The following is a 21,759-nucleotide window of genomic DNA, read 5'->3' on the forward strand; positions in this document are numbered from 1 at the left end:
CAAATCCAAAGAATCCAAAGTGAATGAAATATATTCACAGATGGCATCATGATCCAACTTTGGCAACGTAAAAAAAGAGAAAAGGTTAACTGAACTTACCTAGGAGTAGTTTCCAAACGATAAGGTCCACTCTGTCAGTTCTGATAGCCCCACACCATCACTGTGTATCACAATCTGTTCTGGTCTACAGAGTAAAGCAGAAAAGGTCTTTTAAAAAGAGGGAATTCCAGCTTTGAAATAGTCCACTTCTCCAAAAACGCGGCGTCTATCCCCAATTACATATTGCCAGTCCTTGCTGGCGCAAATGAGAGCGCAAAAACACCTGCAGCCGGTCACTTTCAAACAGCAGGAAAGAAAAAAATGAAGAAAATCATGACAGTGATTAGGGCAACGGTCGACGGAATCAGTGGGGGACTATTTCTGACAATTAGTTTGATTATCCGGTTCAATCAGACGCTCACGGCCCCGGCAGGTGAGCTCAGCCTAAAGCGCGACCACACGAGTGCAAATTTCTAAAGTGAAGTGCAGAAAATAAGACACATCAGATACAGTCTCTCCCTCTCCGTCAGCGTGTAGCTGTATCAACGCATGAATCGTCAAGTGATCACAAGTTAACCAAAACTGCACCGGAGACCAGGAGCTCTCCCATCAAAATAAGTGTATGAACAGAAGGCGCATCACCACGTTCAAAATCTAAAAAATGAGCCGCAAAAGCAACGGGTCATAACGTCTCAAAGGGAGCATGTCTGGATCGTGCACTATGTCAGTGTATCCTGCTGTAATCTGCCTCATTGTTATAATAAGTTTCCACTGCTTCCTCGTTACGCTGGCTTTCAAGGTTGTTCTGCAAATAACCACATTTTCCTGAAAACGTCTTATTTTGAAGAACCTATGGGAAAGTCTCCCTCTCCTTTGCCTGAGTTGATACTCACTTCAAATCAGATCTGCGTTCCTCTGAAGTCTTCATCCTTATTTGCAGCGAATGTTTCAGACATTCGCAGCAAATGAAGGATGAATTATCTTTCAAACGTCTTCTTTGCACATTTGCATGCAAATTGAGGGAGTTATTTTTACTGGCTATGAAAGAGGACAGAGTGCACAAGCAGCCAGGCAATGCGGTGAAGCTTAGTTTTGCAGATAGACGCACTGCCGCCCAATGGAAATAACAAAAACAGGTCTGACAACTCTCCTGACCAAGTCACGCAAGAAGCATATAAGGCTGTTGGTATCCTCGACATGACATTTGAGGCAACAGATCATTTTCACGAAAATCGACAAAATGCCACACAGGACAAAAACAAATCTATGATATTTCCAATTGATCTAAAAAAAAAAAGCATTCAAACAAAACAATTCCGATGGTTATAAAACAAAATGTTACCTCGACATTAGAATTATTATTCAATTATTTTTTTGCCTTATCCAATAAAAAGCTTCAGATCTTACAAACAAAACTGTCCGCATCCAATCAGACGGAGTAAAGGAAAAACAAAAGGGTGGCATCAGTGTTTCAAGAGAAATAAAACCATCACAAAACATAAGCAGTGTAATAATTTAAAAGTAGAAAGAAAACATGCTGACATCATTTCATTTAATTATGCACAGCAGTTATGCATGACCTAGCAGAAACTATACCATCACTTGAGACAGAAAATGTTTTATATGCTGTGCTCCAGTTTCACTTATTCAACATTTTCTGCCCACTTCCAGTGGGTTGAAAATAAAATCTGGAGCAGTCATTACTTGGAGAAAAATTGTGGAAAACATGTTCTGATTACACGGACATCCATGTCTAAATTGAGAAAATGGTTTAGGTCTGACATCAGTATTTCTTGCCATTCTTCACCTATCTAAAATAAGCTAAACACTGATCATTGTCACAAAACAGTTCAGATGAAGCTCAGGTGTTTTGAGAGTTTGAGTAACCAGGGACTCACATGAAATCATTGAAAAACAAAACTCTGACTTAAAAAAGACAAAGAACAGACAGTAAAGCTAATTTCCCTCCTCCAGGACAGGAGAGGTGTGATACAGATTAAGGATTTGTAGGTAAGACGGTCTCCCTGACCACCAACAGGCCTGTAAAAAGAGACTTGTTTGATTCCTCCCTCACTGGGCTACCCCTGTCAAGACTTTGGCCTCTGGCAAGACTTTTCTGTGAAGCGAATTTTGATGAGAGGACGGCTTTGAGGGGGAGAAAAACCACCCTTCTCGGACTGAAACTGTGCACTTGTGAGCTTTCTTTGTCATATACAGACCCTGATGTGAATAGAGGTTCCTTAATGAGTGAAGATGTGGACAAACACGGCATTGATTCCCCCTTCTATTCAAGGTTTGCATTCTCAAATAGCCTCAGCTTAACCAGTTACTGTGCAATTTTAAGGACAACAGTGTGAAGGTTGATTGTTTGAAATTATGTGTCAGCCTGAAAGAATGGCAATTTAAAACAAATCCGTAAATGTGAGCCAGACTTCATGTCCACATTTTTCTTACATCTCATGTGATGCAAGATGAACTCCATAGTAACTGCTTCATAAAACATTTGGATTGTTCAGCTTTTTCTTCATGGATTAATGGCTTTATGAATCATTTTCAAATCCCAGTTTATAAACTGAAAAACAACATCACTGGGTGCAAAACAAGGCTGTTTTATTACCTGCTGAAAAGCAGTGCAGGAACACATTTCAGCTTGACAGCATCAGCGTGAGGCTTTATACTGTTCCAATTAAAAATGACATATTTACTGATGTTCTGTGTGGAAAAAAAATTTCATGCTTTCCTTCAAAATGAAGGGATACAGGAAGGCTATGAAAAGTGTCTTTTGAAGAAATGGAATCATTGTGAAACAAATCACAAGTTAGATTTATTTGAATAAAGGTTTGTTTTAAGCGGTTCACTTAAAGTTAAGTTGGTCTTCAGTATGAAACTCCTCTGCCATAAAAGCCAATAAAATCAGCACCTGAAAGACTTCAAGAAAACTTGAGAAACATTCTATAGAATCAGCTATAAATAATAAAGATAGTGACTCATTCAAAAGTTGAGGTGGAGTTTGTTGAAAGGAACTGCTGCCTGAAAGATGTTCCTGTATGTTCTATGAGATGATCCTCTCCCTGAGTCATAGAAATCTGATGAAATGAGGAGAGATGATCTTAATGCATACTAATGGGCTCAATACACAAGTTCTTAGTAAAGCATAAGTAACAATGATACATCTGTAGAAAAAAAGCTTAGATATATAATTCCTAACAACAGAAGCAAACTGTCAACATTCAAAGATGGATGATTTACTCAGATGTATGATGCAAAACATCTGTACAAAACAGATTGCCCTCAATCCTGAGTCAGCGATAACCCCAATTTCTAAAAGTTGTAACATGACATGTAAGAAAAAAAAGTAAATAAAAACAGAATGCAGTGATTGGAAATATCTCAAACCTTTAGGACATACTGCTGCCATCAAAGTCGAGAATCAGTAAAATGTCACACTGTCAACATTCCATGTGTGGTGAATAAAACATTTGGGAGATTTCCAATTCATTGCATTCCATTTAATCTATATTTTACTGTACCGACTTTTTGCAACTGAGGTTGTACATAAAAACTATAACCAAACAAGTTATATAAAGTAAATAACCACTTGTGCTCTTTCTCATCAGTTTCGATGACTGCAGCTGTGCAACAGGCAAACATGCAAAAAGTTTCATGAGCTGATAAAAAGCTGCAGAAACTCATTTCCAGGTGTACTTCAGGATATCGTTGGTCTAGTTTGATATTCTGTGTGCAATACTGACACCAAAAGGAAAGAAGCCTCAAGTTGACCCTGTATACAGAACCTCAAGGTACATCACGCTGTGTTGCATGCTTGAATAAGAGCATCATCATGTGAGGATAGCTCTCCTGTTACTTCTGTTGAACACTGCTTTTTGCCTGAGGGCTGTACTACAAAGGAGATTAGTGGCTTGAGCAGCTCTGTTGAGCTGAAAGTCCATCTTTAGTGTCATGAAGGTGGCTCTTCTCTCTTTTAATCTGGTTAGATCACTCAGAACCTGCTCTGGAGCTGTTTATGTACAGTTATTTGATGCACTCATCTGAAAAAAAGCAACAGCTTTTACTGAATCTTGTCCTGATGATATCCCAGACAGCAAACTTGGACTGAAACATGCAAATGTTGTCAGGGAGGACACTGAAAGTGGATGTTGAACATTGGAACATAATTCAGCAAGCATCATTTGCATCTAACACCTCAGACTGCTAAATAGCCAAGCAGACAGAAAATGAAGAACATAACAGTTATATAAAAAGTCGCAAAGGGTACCGCATTTAGATGCTGATCAAATCTTGGCATTCTAAAGCACCAAGATTAACCAGAACACAGTGTTGATACAAGTGTTGATCCAAGTTAAAGGTTTAAGAGCTTTATGAGTGCCTGTCATGATAAAAACACCCAAGACAGATAGTCAAGGTCACCTTCATAGTACAGGTGATCTAAGAGGAGATTTTGACAGCCAGCTATAACAGAATGAAAGCCAGGTTGAGTTTAACTTGCATCATACGACACCCTACTGATTAGCTTTTGTTATGTTTGGCTGAAAACAGTCAAATCTGGTGGGGGAAAAAAGGGGAAAAGGATAAAGAAGACAGTCCTCAAAGTCATTAAAAAATTTTTCTTTTTTAAAAGTTACAGAGGACAGATGAGTTTAGCATTGGTTCTAAGGAGGAGACATGATTTTAGAAACTGACCCCACAATTTGAGCAGGAACACATTATCCAGAAGTTATTCAGGGTTTGTGCCTGAACAAAACTATATGGTGTCTAAAAGTACCATGACATCCACTCGTTACATCAAAGTGTTTGGTGCTGGGATATCAAGAGAACTAAGTTTGTCAGATGTCCTTTTGAATGATAATTGCTGTGTGTAAAGTGGTCTGAATGATGCGTCACCTAATTGTTGCACGATGAAATAAAAACAGTGGTGGGTGGATAACCTGCACAGCAACATCCCTTACTTGGATACAGGATTATACCGTGTGTGACAAGAGGCTCTCTGCATGTTCATCCTGAATATTTTAGATCATTTTAAATATGAGGATTCTTGCACGTTTGATAACTAGCACAGTGACATTTTCATAGGAGCACTGGTATTTGTAGGCTTGAGCAGAGTTAGACACTCATTAGTTTAAGTAGAAACAGCTCACTGGTTTTAACGGTCAAACATGATGCAAAAATGAGAGAAAGTCTTAATTATCACAGCACACAAGGTGGAACGATAGAACTCTTCAGGCACATTTTGAGTCCTTCTTGTTTCTCTAAAGAAACTATTAGCTGATGCTCAGGTTGTGCATGTATTATAAGACAATGTGGGTTTTATTCAAGGAACTTAAGAGTTTCCCAAACCACTACTTTTTTTTTCTTCTTTCAAATGTGTATTCTTTTCATTCACAAGAACATAAAAAGGAAAATCTGCTACAGTGAACTAAAGTCATAACCATATGTCCCTGCTCTTCCTCCTGAGCTGCATCAAGCTCACTTGGACTGAGAGTAATAATCAGACATCACTTTGTGAGATGGACTGTTTGCAGAGAAGGCTACAGATTTAATTGGGGTAATGAGGTCACTGGAGGAAGACTCAAAGCCCTTTTCCAATTACCGTCTACCAAACATAGTGCACCAAACAAGTCTGAGCAGAGAACATCAACATGACAAAGTTATAATATACCACACAGATTAGCAAAGCATGACCCTTCCTGTTAAACAAATACTACGTGTCTTCATTTGTTCCTGTGGTTGAATGATTGCATCAATAGAAAGTGAAGCATCTCTTACAGAAACCAAGTTAGTCTTGCATACATTGCATTCTTCTTCTAATACAAAGTTTCACAACATGCAGTGAAGGAGGACATGACCTCTCTCGTAGAGATGTATGTGCGACTGTTTTTGGAGGTGATGTCACCATGCAGTTGATGCATAATTTACCGCTCATCACCAATTCAGTTCAGCTCCCCAGAGAAGATATAATGGGCTGCGACTTGACGCAAGTTTGAATGTGATAAACACAGAAACCACAGTCCTTCCTTGCTGAGGTTTATGTTTTTCCAGGAGAGCCACTGAACCATCATTTAAGTGTAAAACATTTAAAAGAATGATCTCATCTATTTCTTTTGTAAACACATTGCTGCCCCACATAAATACAACAGATGAACACACATCTGTGCAATACCTCAAATGTTCTGTACTGAAATATAGAAAGAAATATAGAAATATATCAACTGTCAATGCAGTAAACAGATATGATATGAAAGCTCCGACTTTAAATGGAAAAGTAAAAAACAGAAATGAGGTGACCCTCAAGGACAGTGCCTCAGTGTTCAGCACTAAAAACAGGCAAAAACTTGGCACAGGTCTTCAGAGGAAACCTCTGTGACTAATCACACGGATCAGTATCAGCCTCTTTAGGCAGTGTCCAAGTTACAAAAAAAACTGTGCTCAATTCAAAGCACGCTGCCAGTAAAGCATGTGGAAACTGATGTTAATTGAACTTTGGGATATTTAAACAGAAAGGAAGACCATCATAACTCCTCCAGCAAGTTTAAAGCAAAAAGAATACTGAGGAAATGGCAGATTCTCACTCCAGATATTTCTGCAACATTTGTGTATTCTTCGTGCTGAGGAGAACTGTCATTGACAGTCTAAGAGGTTTTGGAGAAATAAGATTTGAATGTCTTTGAGTTTCAATACAATCTGCTGGTTTTATCAGACAGACAACTTTTTTTTCCCCACAATTGTTTGAATTGGACTAATTTGGATTTTAATGAATTTGATATTTGTGGATTATGTTTGGATTACAACGAGTTGGATTATATTTTTATCTATAACAGATTTTACAAGAACAAACACCCTCGTGTTCAAACAAATTAGATGTAATTCATTACTATCAGTGGATATGCTTTAGAATCATTTGACATTTAAGTGATATTTCTCATGGGTGCACTCAGTCAAATATTGGTGAGGGAGTCCTTTAAGTCAGCAGAGAATTCTCAGATGCAACAGAACCCCAGTTCTGTTGCAGTCTGTTGGGCTGAGATTAAAGCACTGTTAAGGCTCTATGTAGTTCCTCTTTCAGCATGCAAAGGAAAGCAATCCATTGTTGCAAAGTCAAAATGAACCCCTGCTGCAACAGTCAGAGGGCTGACTGACACAGAGTCCATTGACAGTAGAAATCTCTGTGTCATGTTAGCTGTGGGAGTTCATTTACAGCGTGGTGAATCTGACTGAGAAGTGTGGCATTCATGTGAACATTTTTTTTTTTTTTTAGGCCTTTGTGTTGCTTGCTTACTATCAGGATGAAAATCTTGGTTTTGTGTTTAGCGTTGTAGGCAAACAAAATTCAACCCGATATGGTTTCCAGAACAGTACTATTTCCAACCTCAAACTCATTTTTCTTCAGTAGTTCTGCAGGCCTACATCTGACAGGCAACCACTTTTTACTCTTAACGCATTTTTAGTCTTAAATCCAAACAAACTGAACAAAAGGAGCAAATGTGAGATGACACATCCCTGACTTGTACTGAACCAACTAAACCAGAAAATGCAGATGTGACCACTTTAAAGAAAGAGGGAGAAGATAAACAGAACCAAAAACAGAATGAATATTGTATGGTGATGAGATACTGGACGATAACAGGAGTTGTCAAGTACAGAAGCCAATCTCAGACAGAAACTGATAAAAAATGCAGTGCTCATACTCTCCACAGTCTTCTTCTAACCAAAACTAACATTTTGTTGCTTTTCCCCAAGACACAAAACACATGAACCTCATTTGATTTTGACAAAAAAAAACATTAAAAAAAAAAAAAAAAGAAACAAAGTAATTTCCCAAATCGAGTACAGATTTAATAAACTGTTATCACAAATGAGAGCAATAAAGTTGTTTGAATGAAAGAAAGCAAACCGTAGTGTTAGCAGGACCCTGCTGGAACCACCAAACACCACCCATATACCACCCACCTCAAACCAACCATCTGCATGATGGCATGCAGGGCCCAAAAGGTGTTGAGGGAAAGCTGCTGTGCTTGGCTGGGAAATGATGAAAGTGCTTTCTTTGACTCAGAGTGTTTGAAGCTCTCAGGGCTTTTTTTTTTTTTTTAACCCACTCTCCTTTCCACAAAAGTGAACAAGCCCTAGTGCAAGGAGGGACCTGTTAACTTGAGAAAAGACCTTATGGGTAAATGGGTTCTAAAGGACAGACTCTTTTGTCTGAGACATCACAGGATTTCAGATGGTTTCAGCTCTTATCCATGCCAAAATCCTGACATTTTAACTTTTTATTTCTTATCCTCATATGTGGATGACACAAAGATAAGAAAATCCCATTTAAAAAAGTCAATATGGTGCATGTAAAATATTGAGGAAAACAAGTTTTGATGAAATATACATATTTCAGTTATTGCATATGCTGCATGAAACAAACTGTGTACATAACTTATATAAAAAGATTTGATATTACAGTAGTTTGTATCGTTCCAATAATCTTTTGATGGTGATGTTCTGAGAAAACACAAGTGGCATCATTTCTGAGGAAGTGGTGATCAGCAAAGTCCAGATTTCTATACACTCTTCAGTTAAGACTTTTTGGAAAAAGGGCAGTTATGATATCTGATTTTCAGATATGTAACATGGCCAAAAGTATTCATTACAATAATGCAACAACAATAAGAAAGCTGGGGAAAAATGGTAATGGTCTGATTAGTCTGATTATCAAGACGTAGCAACATGAATACCACGTGATTACCACAGTAACAATCAGGTAATCACCTGGCAGTGACAGTAGTTACAAGGGCAAAAACTGAGAAAGAGAAAACAAGCCGAAAGATAATAAGGCTGAACTATTTGGTATCAATGATGATGATGTAATATAGGATGATGTTTTCTAAACATGTTGGGGTACAATCAGCCAACCTTCACTATGGTGTGAAAGAAGTTAAAACTGATACTTACCATTTTATAGCACAGAAACACTGTAGAAATGGGATGTTTTTGGCTGCTATGATCTACCTGGAAACACTTGTGGATGTTTCTATGTAGTTACCATGAAGAAATACCATGACCATCCTATATTACATGATATTGAGGTTATTACCGCCTTTCATGTCACATGACCAGTTTTTAAAATGAAAATTACTGCACTGATAATGATCTTATCGTTATCAAGATACCATATTATTATTTCCATATTACCATACCAAACAGTTTGACCTTGATATATTTTAATTTGATTCCTCCTTTTTGACCCCCATGTACTCATTGTTACTGTCATGCTATTAACTGGAAATTACTTTGGTACCTAACTTATAATTACATAATCACATTTAATCAAGAATCTATGACCCCTACTATTCCCATCCTATTTGTAATGTAAAAAAGACATTGCTATCAGACAAATCCATTTTTGGAGGATTCTTTTGCTTTATTTCAGCACCCAGGTAATCACAATATGTGCATTATGAGCTTGATACTAATATTTATTTGGGTATCAAAAATTTCCATCAACAACACTTGCAGAGGACACAAATTCCCTATTTTTTTGCACCTCATATCCCACCCTTCCAGCCCAGTTGATATGGACTGATGCTTTGGCTCAGAAGAGAAGTATAGCCTGAGTAAATCTCCACCATATCCTATGTGGCTGTAAGAATGCCTTGGCCCAGGGTTATTAGAGGTTATGGCATGAGCAATTACTAAGGAAGCTGACAGAATTCACGGAGAGCAGAGTCTTGGCAAACCGCAAGCTGCACTGTCATCAAAAGTAGCAAATGTGTTTCTTCACATGTTGGCAGTTGGTGTGAAATCCCACCACACAGGTCAGAATATCAGCTTTGGCCCCAGGAAATGAGTGGTCAATATGAGCAGGCCCCAACAAGCAGCTGAGGTTTTCTGCTGACATCACCATCACACTGAGACCTGTCAGCGTTGGCAACAGAGACACACATCTTCTTAGTTTATCTGACTGTTTAATCAAAAGAAGGCATCTGAGATTAATATGGAAAAGAAAAGGTTGTGTGATTAACTGGAGGCAGAATGCCAGCGAAAAGGCTGAGGAGCATTTTCATCCACTTGAGGCTGGCTGCCTCAGCAGTATAAGCCTCTAAAACCAGCATTGTCAGAGTGATCAACTCCACCTCCGTGAAACTTCAAGTCCTGAAAGATCTCTCCAGGGAAACAGAAAGGAAAGTTGTTAGCTCCTATTGTGAAAAAGAGATGAGAGCTTGAGGAATGACCACATTATTTAAATCCAGCTTCAGGGAACAGCATGGAGCACTGAAATCCAGGGATGTTGTCAGACTTAAGTGGGAAAAAACCTTACTGATAGTATAATGTTCAGGTGAAGGAGACAACTCCACAGTCATTAACTATTCCCTATTAAAAACTCATTTAAAGAAGTGGCTATATCAGTTATTGAAAAGAACAGCAAATGTATGCTTATGATAAATAATGAAGGATGTGACAGCATAATGTAGATGGTGACACTTTTACTTATATGGAAGTTTCAGGGACCTGCTTTTGCCCATTCTGGCTCATTAGTATGATTTCATGCTGAGATGTACGATCGTCTTAAGAAAATCTCCAAGAAAGCCCTCTCGTACTGCAAGTACCTTAGCATAACAACAACATCAACTTAACAAAAGTAGGGGAAGATTTTGAGGACTCTCTGAATTTTGGTGAATAATGTTTTAATATTTCAGTGTTTATCACATGACTCTTTAATGCGGTTAAACTCTAAAAGGAAAAAAACACCCTCTTTTACTTATGCTGACGAAATCTTTACCGTTTTTGGCATGTAATGATACTTCTGAATGTGCTCTGCCTTCCAACTTGGAGCTCAAACAGAAACTGTGAGCAGGACTTGCCACATTTCAAACTGTTTTTTTCTATTTATGGACTTATACTGGATTTGTGCATCCAATGGAAGTGAAATGCACAAGGTGTGACTTACCCACGATGTTCTGTGGATTTCCCAAAAATACTGTGTAAAGTGTAATTGTAAAACAGGTGATCCCCATAAGCTCACTCTGGCTTTGTAGTGTAAACCACTTAGTGTAAGCCTTGCACTTTGATTTATGAAGGATGTATCCAGAGTCCCAATCAAGATATTTAGAACTCTGAAACAACAAGGCCCCTTACCTTACATATGTACATGACGCCTCACTTAATTAATGGAAATAAACCCAGACGGTCCACATGCGGTTGATGTCAAACCTCAAATCATATTTGAAATGTGCACAAGATGAGACGTGAGAAATTAATAAACCGTGACGGGGATGGAATGAGTTGCCGGATGAGTGTTTAATAAGGACTCTCATGATGTTGGAGGCTCTATAGATGGGTGAAGTTCCAGCAGTGAACAATAAAAACGCTACTTGAATTAGATTAATGCAGGCATCTCATTTGACTAATAAGTGGCCATTGAACTGCAGTTTCCTAAAACATATACCTCCCACACAGCTGGCAGAAGAGCTTGATCTTACCACACTCCTTGCTACTGCTCAGTAGGAATGAACTGAAGCCAAGCTCTCATGTGTGACGCATAGGATTATCCAATTTGAGATATTATACAGGGTATACATCACCCTGGTGAGACTCTCAGATGAAAAAGCCACTGGTTTGTGCTGGCTTAAAGCTGAAAGTTGGTACATTATCCATTATTATTTTGAGAATAAGAAGAAAATGTTAGAAAGTCTTTTCCTACTCTACACAGACTCAAAATTTTTTTAACATTAATGTTAAACAGCTATGGACTCTCAACACCTCTTAATACTGCTTTTAAAGACACATGAGGAAATGAAATCTAAAATACATGTGATGGATGACTGTCTGGACTTGATTAAAGAGAAGCAGCCAGTCAACTGAGAGAGTGTGATAATGGACTGACTGGGATTGTGAGAAAAGCCCCGAGTGATGTGACTGTTTAGCTTTAATTATCTTTGACTAACAAACAATTCTGTAAGCTGAACACTCCAACCTCAGTTAAAAACAATATAATGAACTCAAACCCACAAAGGAAAGCAAATGACAGGGTTAGAAGGAAATATTCTGAGGTGTGTAATAGTACTTCAAAAACGTACAATCCCTCTGACTAAGTTCTGATTTTTCTCTGGAAATCGATGGCACTGTAACATTAAGCATGGTTTAAGAGTTGACAGAAAAAAATTTGTGACAAAAAACAAACCAAAAGAAAACAGTTTTAACATAGTCTTTTATCCATTTCACACTGACATGTGTTAACAGGAGATACCGTAAAGTACACTTCTTTTTGTCTTTTGATGATTTGCCATTGTCACATCTTCTCTCATCACTTAACCTCACCTATAACATATTCAACGGTAGAAGCCCTAAAAATCAGTTCTTGAAGAACTCCAAAACATTAGAAAGTTAAGAAAGGCAGGATTTGGAAAATGGCATTGATGAAAACTTTGACACGTTGGGAAAAGTGAAAGTCATTTTACAATAAGGTTCACATTAAAAAAATAAATAAAAAATCAAGTTTGATCCAGTAAAAATGGATTATAACCCTGACACATTGTCTGCAGTACTTATGCTTATTCTCCACATCAAGAATAACTTAATTCATCACTTTGTGGCAGCTCTTGGCCGAAAATGGCGAGGAGTCTCTGATGGCATGTAACACAGCTTTGGAGAGCCATCACGCTAAAGGCCAGGTTTGTTTGAAGTTCGCTTTGCAATGCATCAGTTGCGATGACCTAGATTTCCTATCTCTTCCACCAAGAGTGCAGAGAGAGACAGCTTCGTTTCAGGCCTTTCCATCTTCTAACTATGTCAGCTCGTGTGTAAACATTTGGCACAGAGTCACATCACTGCGTCTCACTGTTTCCCCGCAGACTGACTGCCGTTTCTTCATGTCGACTCTTGAGTCCCCGTGTGTTTGTTCCAAAGAAAGGTGTGCAACACAGTTATTCTGAACCAAATAGAATGGAATTAAAGTAAATCTGCCTCTTCTGTACGTGTGAGGACACAGCTTTTATCACCATGAAAAAAATGTATGCACCAACATGGACGTTTGTCTCTGAACACTGAAAAGAACAACAAAAAATCTCACAGCAAATAAGACCAACTCGAGTTGGAAACGCTTTTCTCCCTTCTTCAGCGACAACTGGACCGTGTAAGTTCTGGCTTCCATCTGTTCCATCCATTTGCTTTCTTTATGCTTTTTTTTGACACATTGCGAAGTTGCAGAAACAAATTAACAGATTGCAAAAATAAACCACCACTGGAAACCACGTGCATGCCTCTGAGGTACAAGGTTTAATTTGATCATATCTAAAACCAGGCACTAAAAAAGAGACTCGCATTACCCAGCCATCTTTCCCTCATTTCCTTCCATGCCTGCCTCCCCTCCTGTCTCATTCCCACACACCCACAGGGGGCACTCATCAGTGCAGACTGCACCACAGTGAAGTCACAAGAACATTAAAAACTGCTTCAGCTCAACAGCAGACTCAACAAGCCAGAAAGAGAGAATGTGCCACATTTTTAATCAGGCATGCTGCACATAGCCCCCTCTCAGTCAGGGATATTACATTTCTTTCCCCATCTTTCGCTCATGTCTTTTCTTGGTTTCCTAGGTGACCATATACTCTGACATCATTAGACAAGTACAGTATGCTATCCAGACACGCAAGTGCCTCATTCCAAAATACCCACCCCATTTCAGCTTAATCCTGTCACACCAATTGCCACAACTACCTCTTGCTGTGCACCACGTTTCATTAGAAAACCATTTGAACAGCTCTGTCAGACCTCAGGACACGAATGAAAACAGAGCGTCTTGGGAATGCAGTGAATTAGTGTTCATGAAAAATCTACCGCTCACAGCAGCCCCTGCGTGTTGCTTTGAATTTTGGCCGGAGTCCCAACTCTTCAGCCTTTTCTGCTCTGATTTGTAAAGCCCTCTGTGCGCAACAGCAGCCACAAATGTAAAAGAGAAAGGGAACAAGATTGATTGCTCAGGTTCCTCGCAGTAAATGAAGAATCACTGACAACAAAATTCTGTAAAGCAACAAAGTCCGACTTCTGCTCTATACAAGTTCATTATTCTCGACTCACATCAACAAGGGCTCAGCAGAAGTGGTTTCTGTCTTATGCTGTGGAGCAGTTGCTCTAAAATCAGGCTGTTGCATTTTTGACTGACATTTTACATCGATCAATTTTTCACCTGAACACTTTTCATTCTCTGTTGGGAAATACCTATATTGGACAATTCTGTACATGACTAATGGGAAAGTAGTGCAAGTTGTGTGATTGAAGATTGCTGTCAGTTTTTCTTTTTTTTATAAGTAATATATATTGTTTGATTTTGGCCGCTTATTGTCCAAAATTGACTGGTATTTATATGTTAAGGAGGTCAAGGCTGAGCAAAATTTATATCTACCCTGGATATCTATATAAGACGGCACTTTCAAACGCACGAGTATAACTTTTGGTGGTTGAGAATTTAGTTTAAGTTTTATCTTCAAAAGGAAGACTATAGTATAGTTGAATCAATACATTCACAGATAAAAGCTCTGTGAAATCAGACTGTAAAGGCTTCACATCATTGTTTTTTTTTCTGGCTGACCCATTATATCACAGATCAAAACAACTGTAAAAATTTTGCTCCCAGCAAATCAGAACCATGTCGAGCTGTGAAGTGAACAACTGTACAGCTCTGTATGCATCATAAACTGTACACTTTCATTTATTTATTTTTACAAATGAGATGCACGTTATGCCTCTTAGTTATTTTGTTCCGAGCGTTCTCTTCAGTGAATAAACTTCTTTGTTTATATCCAGGTCAGAGCCCAGGACTGTGCAACAATGCTCTTCCCTACCGTTCTTCATATTTAATGCTGATGTCATTTCTCTGGTCCAATGGTTTTCTTAGTCACTACTGTTCAAGTCAATCAGAACACTTCCACTTTATGATGGAAAAAAAAAAAAAAGAGGAATACATCTCCCTCCAGAGGTAACCCACCTCCCCCTCCATTTAACACCCGTTATGGAGCCTTACCATAAGACTGCCACCTCTCATCTTGAGGTGCATTTGACTTCATGCAAACTTGTCGCTTTGAAACAATGTATCCAGGTTCATCTCATCCGACTTTCACTGGGGAACATCACTATGTCACATGACATTACAGACTCGCGGAACCGAGGCAGCTGCAGGCAACACAGGTAAGGCGCTGCAGCTGCTCTCCACCAGCTGTTATCCACCTCTGATGATAGAATTCTGCCTGGATTGGCTGAAGGATTAACAGGATGCTTTTTGATTCTCAGATCATTTATAATCTGTAGTTATCATTACTTTGAAGGAAGATATTAAATGATAAAGTTATCACAAAATTTCTGAAATAATGACTGTATTTGGTTTGATAGTCTTAAAGTTTCTGGGAAATGTTGTGGGAAACACGTTCTACCTATGTGAGATTTCTGTGCAGCTCAACTTTCTATCAAGCTGTCAATAGTTGATTATCATCCATCTTCCTGTATAAAAATAAAAGATTAATTTTTTCTCTTCATGTCTGTGATCGGATGGAGAAAGGCCTAACGTATATTTGATGGACACGAGAAGGAATTTTGAGAACAAGACTTTCATTAAATGTGTTAATAATTAATACTATACTACAAACTATTTACTGGGGAAAAAACAGTTGAGATAAATCTATCAAAGATGACTAAGAAAGTTTTACCTCGATTTAAAACTGGATACCTTACTGTAACTACTCCATCAGAAACTAGAGAAAGTCATTTAAAGATGAATGATAATCTTTGTAATAAGATGGAGGAAAATGTAACATTGACTAAAACAACTGAGTTGTGTGACTGAGGTTGAAACTGCAGAACATTTGTCTTTTTATAATTTTATAAAATTGTATATGTGGCAAAAAGAAAAAAAGAAAAGGTTCTTAGTCACTCACGGTAGAATGAAATCCCTTTTTGGACTATAAGAGAAAGATGTGATGTTCAATGGCTTGATTATCATACCAAACAGTTTCCAGAAGCCTGTCATCTCAGTGAATGAAACGGGCAGTTTTGAGAAGTTTTGAGAAAGCAGTTAAGTTAAATGTATTGGTTCTAAACTGGTCTATGTTTTTAATTTATATTTAGTCTCCATTTATGCTGCTGTTGCTGGAAAGAAGTCAAAAGAAAGACCTCTCTCTAAAGCGATGCTCTATTTCAGTGACATCAGTTGCTGTTGTGAGCTTCTTGCATTCGATGTCTTGACTGACTTGACTGCAGTCGTTTTAGACTTGTTTATACATCCGAACGCACCTTTGATTATCTACCACCAGCACTTTGTGTCCTGTCCTTTTCTTTTCCTATGATGCTCCAGAGTCCAACAGCCAACATTTATTAAACAAAAATTTTGCACATCAGTTATGTTGCATCCTTTAACTTATTTCTCATTTCGCAACTTATACAAACTTATACCAGTAAGATGGACAGGTACAAACATAAGTAGGAAAGAGATTTCTTCTAATCCCTAATCTTTTTTCCCCTCAAAGCATCCATTTTATTCCTGCACTGTTCTGCTATATGAAATATCAATTTGACTGTTCCCATAATAGCACCTGAGTGGCCAAATACTGCATCTAACTGGGGCCATTGCAGAAAGCAAGTTTCTTACATGATTAAGAAATCAGTTTACTGAGAAAGGTCCAAATAATTAAATAACCATTAGCTGTATGTCATTGTCTTTCAAGAGAAACTATACAGTATGCGTTTTCTAATCTTATATCACCATAGCGATGAAGCTGATAATCTGTTTATTTATGTAGAAAAGTAATATTCCAATCTATATTCTGCCACCTCAGTTAAGATTTACTTAGAATTCAGTCTACGTTGTAAGTGTACTTACGAACAAAGAATACAAAACAAGAGTTTACCTTGTGTACAGTATGGGTCACAACATATTGACACATTGTAGCGACAATATTCACACTTGGTAAAATTCAACCATCTTGACCTGTTTGACCTTTACTCTGGCATATTTTGTGCCCCACTTCAAAAGTCCAAACTACTGCAAACCTTGTTATTCTTACAATTAAAAGATCTTTCTTCCTGTGGAAAAAACATGACTATATAAGTGTCATAAAGCAAAAAAGCCTTGAAGACTTTTTGCTTTATATATATAGCGCATGAAGCCCATTCTAAAATCAGATATTATAACAATAGTCTATCAAAAAACATCTATGTCATGTTTAAATAACCGGACTTGAAAAAGACTTGCCCTTCAATATTTCAAATGTTGAAACTACTCTATGAAAATACAGTCAAAAGCCTGAACAATTCTGACCTTTTGTATTCAGAGATGATTGTCAGGCTGAAGGAAAGATGAAACACTGCAAATGGTTTGAAGTGTTTACGAAGCTCGTGACTGTTTGATGGAGACTTTAAGCGTTTTGTGGAACAGCCTTTGATAAATGTAAAAAAAAAGAAAAGGTGATGAAAATGTGCGTAGGACACAAATCGATCAAATAAACTAGCACACACTTACACAGAAGCAGTGAGAAAACCTTAATACAATATGATAAATTACAATGTTGTTATTTTGTGCATTGGAGCATAATATTGTATTCACTGTGGTCCTGTAAGCAGTGTATGCATCCAAGAATTATGGATTGACTTAATGTCAAATTTAAATAATTTATTTATTTAACATATACATTATAAATGGAATGCACCATTTTTGCTTTTCAGCAGTAATTGTTAAAAAAAAAAAAAGAAAGAAAAATGATTACATGAGAGGCAGAAATCAGGCCATCTAGATCGTGGCATATTTTCTGTTGGAAGAATCAGCCTGTGCTGCATGAGCATCATCTGACTCTGGCACTTTCTGCACAAACGCAGATGAAAGATTCATCTGGGTGTCTCTAAAGATTTTCCTTCTGAAACCAGTTACGTCACCATTTTCGTTCTGCACCAATCGGAAAGCAACAATAATCAAGATTAGGCAAACTCCTCTAACTAGCTATCCAGCAGAAAGGTTATTTCAATTTAGTTTTAGATTGGTTGTCACCTTTTAAAAGACACATCTACACACATTCTTGTCTGGCATTTGTTCCCAGCCCAACAGCTTGAAAAATTGTGGGAAATTCAGCAAGTTCTGATTTTAATCTCGATAGACCTGCTGCCTCCACAAACATATGGCGCATGTATGTGCATGTATTAGCAGACATGGATGCCTCATATCAATTTCAACGTAATGGAGCAGACAATCTGCTGAGCAGCAGAGGAAACGTGTGACATCTTTTTCTTTTTCAAGTTATCTCTGTAAAGTGGCGACTTACTGGCAAACTTTCAGACCACAACACCCATACCCAGGAGCAGTATGAGAAGGTTTGGGGGAAGGCAAGCAGTGGACCAAACTGCTGGTGAGGCATACCAGTGAAATTTAACGTATTATCGTTGGAAAGGTTTTGTTTGAATATAACTGGCAGAAGTGGAAGCAGCTGTAACCAGAATGCCAACAGTTTGCTTCTTTTCACCAAGTGGGAGATATCCTGAATGTGAGAAACTTCCTCTTTTGGCTGCTGGCACTTATGGTTTAAACAAAAATAATAATAAATCAAGCAACAATAAAATGGAAGTTATAGACTTTATTAACAGCATGAAACTTTTATATACATTTCTACAAGAGTGTGTTGTGTGAAAGGCCTTTGCTTTGCAAGATGCTCTCACAGACAGGTCACTCTTAAAGCACACCTTAGTGTCATGTTTTCATTTAACCGTTTACACAAAAAGGTGGGTGAAAAACATGGATAATTGCTCTGAAGGGTACGGTACTGGCTTGAAGGCTGAGGGAAAGAAAGAAAGAGCTGCTGTTGCTAATCAGAACTGTCATCCGACTCAGACAAATGTGTTCAAGACTGCCGTACCTCCACCGGCTCGTTTTAACCTTTGAAAAAGCTTTTAGTCAGCTCTGCTGCAATCCATCAAAAGGTATTTTCTATTTGGAAAATTAAAAACACACATGCACAGAGCTTTTTAAAAGCAGCTGAATAATTTTTTAATCCAAAGTGCATGTTGGTTAAATAACATGAAACAATCAAAAATCTTCAGCCTGCTTGAATCAAATGATGAACAATAGCACTTTGTTCTTGAGGACCAGGCAGAATCCATACTCCGCAAGCAGCAACTAAGTGCATTTCATACACTAATTGGAGCCAGACAGAATATATCGTCCATGAACAGCTGATAAGTGCCCCAGTTACTGATATCTCAGTGTCTTCCTTGCTGCAAGCACACAACATGTTTGTTGTCATTTTGTCCAGAATTTTATAAGTTGTAGATTTTCTCCTTACTCATAACACAGTTTCTAATGATCCATCTCTTGAAATAACGTCTGAAATGTGACTTGGTTCAGTGGCAATTCATCAAATGCAGATTAGTCAATGCTACCTGTAGCCCATAAAGAATCACAGTTTCGATAAAAAGCCACGTTGGACCTGCCGACCTTCCCTTTCAGCAGAATCTCAGGCAGAGCTTTCTGACAATTTTGTTATCTTTGTCATTTTGCTGACAATTCAAAACCCGGCACAGGGACACCGATATTGTCCCGGATCTGCGGATGGAAAGGACTTCTTACAAAGCAATACCACATCCAGGCGGGAGCGGCTCTCTAACGATTTTGTATTGGAAGCATTTTCCAGCCTATTTTGAGGCAACTCAATTAAATTTTCTGCTCAATTCAGGAAACTTAATTTATTGCTGCAGGCATGACATATAGAGTAACACAGTTCAATAGAAAAAAAAGCATAAGACTATAGGCAATAAATGTATTTCCTAAGACAGTATTACTTACATGTCTTGTAATACTTGCGATCATCCTTAATTCAATACCAAATGCATGACTTACACTCTACATGCATTTACTACCAACCTGTTCTCTAAAAATAATTACAAGACAGATACAAATTAGTTTTTCCGATTTAAAAGTCTTAATTTAGTCTCAATCACTACTATCATACAGTATATTCTCTTCTTTGTACACATTATGCATAGTTAGAGAACATATCAACAAATACTGGTAAAAATATAGAAATTCTGGAGAGAAGGAAAAAAAGCCCCCCCCAATACTATTGTGAAAATATCCTGTACGTCTCTGTGACAGGGTCAATCTGCCTCATGAATCCTTTTTGCAGGAACTGAGAGTAGCTGATGGAACAAGTAACAGAATGGCTTTAGATTTATTATCAAAATTAGTGACCACATGAGCAAGCTTAATTTTTTTCCCTCCAAATGCTCATTTTCTCAGGGCGAAGTGAACCATATTACTTTTTGGAGGGACTGAAAGGAAGAGGACAGCGGCACCAGTCCGAGCGGTATGATTTAGTGGACAGAGCCATGGGTCCTTGAGGCAGATGATATATTAGACAACAGTCGAATATTAGGTTCTATTTTCAATAGCTTTTGCCCGAGAAAGGTCTGTTTTAAAGCCGTTTTATGAGCAACATAATGAAAAGTGTCGCTGGCAGTTTATAGCATTTTAAACAGTATCTTTTAATTCCTTTAATGCTTTTTGCAATTTTTGCATTTCATTTGACCACCATTAGGAGAATAAAAAACAAGAATTTAGCCTGCTTTGGAAAGACCCGATTGGATGATTTTTCTTTTTTTTTTTTTTAACTTATAACTATACTATTCCTGGACAGATTTATCTAATGATTAAATCCAGCATATGTGCAGTAAGAGGGCTGAGCTCTTCAACTCTAGTCAGATTAATGCCATGAGCTCATAAGATATTTATCTATGTGTGATGCTTGCAACATACCTCCAACAGATAGCTCTGTAAAGGTGATTGAGCCACAAAGGATTACTGGCTGTAAAATGAGCATGCTACTTGTTGTCATTTGATGCTGTAAAAAGCCTTTAAAGTCCAATATCCAGTTTATTCAACTTAAATTAGTCACAATGAATACTGCCGGCATTATAGATCATCTAAAAACATCAGTGTCAATAGTTTAAACAAGACTACAGTATTTGTTCAATAGAGAGAAGATCCAATTAGCAGTGAGAGTTAGTTATCCACACAAACTAGGAAATACTCAAATAGAATGAAAATAATAACACCACTGATGCCACTGTTTGTTTGTGAATATGAAGCATCAACAAGAATGAAATCACAGCTTTAAATTCCTTCAGTCTAAGTTTTATACATTTTAAACTGAAGGAAAACCATGCTTTTTGTCTGCTCTGATTTCCAATCAGTATTCACACCCCAAGATAAAGACATTACTGCACGAAAGGTTCACTCAATTGTTAATGGAAAAGGTATTGGCACTTGGCTCAAAAAGCATTGAGAACATTGTAAAACCACTGTCCTAGAGCTAAGATGCAGTTTACATTGCATCACTTCATATTAAAAAAAAAAAAAAACTGTTCTTGCTCATCAAAATTGTTTCTGTGCAGTTAAATGTGAAAGTGACAGCAACCCACCCTGCATGAAAACCCTTAGAAAGAACACGTGTAAGTCACATCATACAGGCCAAGGGAAAAACAAAATCTGATCAATAATTCACTCTAAAGTGACACGCTCCTGCTGATAGTCTAACAGGTGACAGAGAGATATAGGGGAAGTCTCCATATGAGCCTGAAATGAAACAGGACAAAAAACCGAGTGGATAGGAAATAACATAGATCACCATAGATGAAAGAGAAACAATGGACGAGAAATATTGATGCACAATCCCCGGGATGCAATATGTC

General features: G+C 37.9%; 1 protein-coding gene and 1 long non-coding RNA gene across 3 annotated transcripts in view; one reads left to right on the forward strand and one right to left on the reverse strand.

Annotated features, from left to right (window-relative positions):
- The window catches only part of LOC140272433 (interleukin-1 receptor accessory protein-like 1), a 237,750-nt gene extending 237,185 nt beyond the window's left edge, over nt 1–565 (reverse strand). For both annotated transcript variants that reach the window (XM_072368001.1, XM_072367923.1), the window contains exon 1: nt 100–565. The gene's annotated coding sequence lies outside the window, so the exon portion shown is untranslated. The remainder of the gene's footprint in view (nt 1–99) is intronic.
- The window catches only part of LOC140272883 (uncharacterized), an 858,120-nt gene that overhangs the window by 122,841 nt on the left and 713,520 nt on the right, over nt 1–21,759 (forward strand). The window lies entirely within an intron of this gene.

Source organism: Leuresthes tenuis, unplaced genomic scaffold, assembly GCF_036924035.1.
Source record: "Leuresthes tenuis unplaced genomic scaffold, fLeuTen1.0.hap1 SCAF_1, whole genome shotgun sequence".
Lineage (NCBI taxonomy): Eukaryota > Metazoa > Chordata > Actinopteri > Atheriniformes > Atherinopsidae > Leuresthes > Leuresthes tenuis.